The following is a 4,531-nucleotide window of genomic DNA, read 5'->3' as shown; positions in this document are numbered from 1 at the left end:
AACTTCTATGGTTAATTTTGATCAGCTTGTGGCTATCTCTACCCTCTGACTTAAAGCAAAATTTATTGTCAGAATGCAATTAAAATATTACACAACAATGTATGTGGGACATGACCATAGAAGTCAAACTGTATAGGGGGACAAAAAGGACCAACAGAAAAGGAGAGCAGAAGAAATAGGATGGGAGGCAGGTACTATATCTTTTTTTTAAAAAAACTTTATGGAAGTGTTTATTTTTGAAAGTCTAGAACCGGGAACAGGACAGACAGACAAGACAGTTACTACTCACAAGGGGCAGTACCCCTCTGTTCAGCTACGTTGGCACCAGTAGCAGAAAGCGAGCAGAAACAGGAGACCTGGCAGTGCCTGCTTCCCAGGATGAAGCACACGACAGACGTTAACCAGGCCACCCTATCTTCTGGCAAGGAATTCAGTAAGAAAGCACAAGGACATCCTAGAAGGGCTTAAAGTCACATTCAGAATTAAACAGAAAATGTTCAAAGCTAAACAGTGAAATGGAAGCTTTCATTAGCTGCTAAACACTATCAAATGTAAATAAAGAGTTTGGATAATGACTACCTCCACAGCACTTCTTGTTTCAAAGCTAACTTCAACAATTCCTGGAACTATCCAGCCAGACGCTGTCTTCTGTCTCTGCTCCAGCCCACCATGCACTGCTTGGCTTTAATGAAGGTGACCTAAGAGCACAGAAGCAGTGAAGGAGGTGAGAGGGAGCCTGAGCAGCCCTGGCTGCTGACGCCATGTTTCCATACAGGAGCCTAACAGCCCCTTCCTTCCGGGAGGAAAAGGCTCCAGGCCCTTCCTCTCTCTTGGCTGACAGCTGCCTTGAAAAGACCATCAGATATGCGGCTAGTTACCAGGGAACGGCTAAAGCTCTTGAGTAATGATCAAACCACAACCCTGCCATCTGCCCACGGAAACCTTTTACTGTTTTTGTCAACGTTTTGTCCGTAGTTTATTATGGCCTGGACTTAATGACGCCAACCTGTATTTAAGCCAATCAGGAGCAAAACCACGTTTCGTTCTCTTTAGGTCTAGTTGGTTGAGAAAAACATTTCCTGTAGTGACTTTATCATACAATCTTTAACAAAAACTCGTACGTTGCATTGATTATTCCCCAGGAGATGAGTGAGCGATGGTAATTCAGATGGGCACCCCTGAAAAGATTGATCAGTTTCCTGTCCCAGATTGTCTTGAAAACCATAGGGAGAGACTGGAATGGCTCACCAATCTGAGACTGTATTCGAGCTTTTACAACATTAATCGGGAAGCTTAAGAACCCCAACATGGCACCCAGCACACCTCCACAGATAAAGTCGTTGACCAAGTGAGCGCTATTTGTAGTGGCAGTAGGCAGATGCTCTTTAATGGGCCCCCCGAAGGCCAAAAAAAAAAAAAAAAAAAAAAAAAAAAAAGGACATTGCTGAATCCATTTCGGAAGAGGATAGGCACCAAGCCTCGGTAGTACTCTGCAATTCCATGGCATCTCAGGGCCCAGAAGGCCTGGTAAGTGTTTGTGAATTTATCACGGTGCTTGTGGTCCTGAAGCAAAGTCTGAACCCTTTCTAATGGAGTGAGAGCGGCTCATGTTGTCCCGGCCAGCACTGCTACCACACTTCTGATGGCAAACTCCGGGGTGCTGCTCACGTGCTTGCGGAGCAGGCGAGACAGGTCCTCATACAGACCAAACATAAGCGCCAGCGTGGCTGTCTTCTGCATCAGTGGGGGGAGGATCCCACGATACAAGTTTCGAAACCCATCCCTCCTCAGCTGGAGAATGGCATCGTGTGTTTTGATGCCATACAGCTGCTGCCGGAAGAGGATCTTCTGAACAGGGTATGTGATGGCCACGTTGTTGAAGGCTGCGATGTGAGTTGACAAATCCTGGCTTGGAGAGGTCAATATTGGGGATCTCTTATTATGCGCTTCTGAGTCCATCATGGTGCTTATGATCCTTCTTCTCTAGGAAATTTTTTTAACCTGTGAACTTTGGTCCTCTGCTAGGCATTGGGTCCTCAAAGACAATAAAGCCACGGACTAGTCAGCGAATCTGTGACATCGACTGAGCCTGTCATTGATGATGACAGCTTTCTGGTAACTTTCCCAATGTTTCCCATTGTCAGCCTTCTCTCTTCTGGGGTCAATATTGATAACTGCATCCCACGGCCGCGGGCGCCCACCCGCAGGACGGCCGGCGAGCCAGCCCGCGCCCACGCAGGCGCAGAGCGGGCCTGACCCCCAATATGCTATATCTTTATGTAACCCATTACTATGTCCAATTAATATACACTGATGAAAATTATATGCATTAAAAATAATAAATTGACAACATAATAAAAACATGGTCTAAGTACATAACCATCAATTCTCAGACAAGGAAATGCAAATGGATTTTAAACATACACAATCATGTTTTACTTCATTCAGATGAAGGCAAGTGCTGAAACAAGGTACCATTTCCCTACTTACGTATTTTTATAGATTTTCACTTGATAAGTAGTGTGAATTGATGAAGAGGTCAAGAAAAAGGCACATTCAATTAGCCTGTCAATTCACACTTAGTATAATACACTGGTAATACCTTCAAAACTTAAATGGTATGCCTCTGACTAGCAATTCCATTCCTAAAAAATATTATATATATATATATATATATATATATATATATATACATGTTAGCAAAACAGCATGTATGTAGATACTATACCATGTGACTGCTTATAATAACAAATGAATTACAAGTTCATAGGGGATTGGATGAATCAGTTATGCTATAATCTCCATAACTAATTGGGAGTATTACATGCAATCATAAGGAACAACAAGGAGGTTCTCCTAGTTTGCTGTCTACTGTTGTGATAAACACCATGATCAAAAGCAAGTTGTAGAGGAAAGGGTTTATTTCAGCTTATAGTTGTAGTCCATCATGAAAGGAAGTTAGGGTAGGAACTCAAGGCAGGAATCTGGAAGCAAGACTTCCTTGTAAACAATTTATGGTCACATGTGTTAGCAAATTATACAATGTGCTGGTTAGTTACTGTCAATTTGACACAAACCTACACATATCTGAGAAGAGAGACTCTCAGCTGGAAACTGTCCCATCAGATTGATCTGTTGATAAGTCTGTGGAACATTTTCTTGATTAATTATTGATGTGGGAGGGCCTAGCCAACTTATACAATGCCATCCCTAGGAAGGTGGTCTTGGGTAATATAAGAAAGCAGGCTGAGCAAACCATAGGGAGCAAGCCAATAAGCAGCACTCCTCCATGGCCTCTGCTTTAATTCTAGCCTCTAAGTTCATGCTTTGAGTTCTTACCCTTACTTCCTTTCATGATGGACTGTAATCAGGACACATAGCTGAAATAAACTCTTTCCTACTCAAGTTGCTTTTGATGATGATGATGATGCAATAGAAAACAAATTAGGACACACAGCATTGAAACACATTTTGGAAAACTCCCTTCAAATTTAAAAACATGAATGACTTTGATCTAACATACACATCTAAGGATTGGCTATTACAAATATATGACAAGCCAGATGTAGTATTGCACAACTTTAATCCCAGCACTCAGAAGACCTCTGTGAGTTCGAGGCCATCCTGGTCTACATAGTGTGTTCCAGGATAGCCAGGGCTGCAAAATGAGACTGTGTCTCAAAACCCACCAACCAATCAAATCAAAACAAAACAAAAAACCAAAACCAGAAACAAAACCAAAACAGAATGAAACACAGTAAGTGTATAGCAAATATGGAAGACATATTTCTTTTTTTTTAACTTCTACTGATTTTTTGTGCATTTTACATCAAGCATTCTGATCCCACTTATCTTCCCATCCCCTCACATCTGTCCTTTGCCTTGTAACCTCTCACCAAAACAAAATCAAATTTAAAAGAAAAATCAAAACCAAACCAAACTATAGATAAAATTCTAAACAGTCTTATTAAATAAGAAACACAAAGCCAAATACAGAGTTAAGCCCAAGAGATCAGATCACTAGCCTTTAGCTTACCACTTGCTGCCATCCTTCCCCTGAGAGAGAGAGACCTTCTCCTGTGTGACCTGTCTTTTTATTGCCTTTCTGTTCTACCTTCTCATTGGCTATAAACCCAACCACATGATTTCCTCATCACTGCCTGTCTATACAGACCTCCAGGTCTCTTTGGTTGGTACTGGGATTAAAGGTTAGGGTCACTGCTTGGCTGTGTCCTTGACTATGCAGAGATTCTGCCTGCCATGTGGTCAGATTAAGGGCATGTGCCACCACCACTGGACTTCTGCTAAATGGTTTGTTTTTTAGCTCTGATCCCTATACAACTTTATTTATTAACATACAAATAAAATCACATTTCAGCACAAATAAAATATCACCATATTTCCCCCTTCTATTCTAATAAAAAGAAAAAAGGAAAAACGTTATAACTAATATAAGAAAAACTATATACAATAAATACAATAACTATATACAATATATAAAAGCAATAAATACCTAAACAATGTCTAGTCC

The 4,531-nt window shown here is 41.2% G+C and overlaps 1 pseudogene; it reads right to left on the bottom strand.

Annotated features, from left to right (window-relative positions):
* Nucleotides 1-215: 215 nt before the first annotated feature.
* On the bottom strand, nucleotides 216-2,223 carry LOC102912071 (mitochondrial nicotinamide adenine dinucleotide transporter SLC25A51-like; annotated as a pseudogene).
* Nucleotides 2,224-4,531: the final 2,308 nt, after the last annotated feature.

The sequence above is a fragment of the Peromyscus maniculatus genome, chromosome X (assembly GCF_049852395.1).
Source record: "Peromyscus maniculatus bairdii isolate BWxNUB_F1_BW_parent chromosome X, HU_Pman_BW_mat_3.1, whole genome shotgun sequence".
In the NCBI taxonomy this organism is placed as follows: Eukaryota; Metazoa; Chordata; class Mammalia; order Rodentia; family Cricetidae; genus Peromyscus; species Peromyscus maniculatus.
The sequence above is the reverse complement of the archived record's forward strand: the minus strand, read 5'-3'. Positions and strand labels throughout refer to the sequence as shown.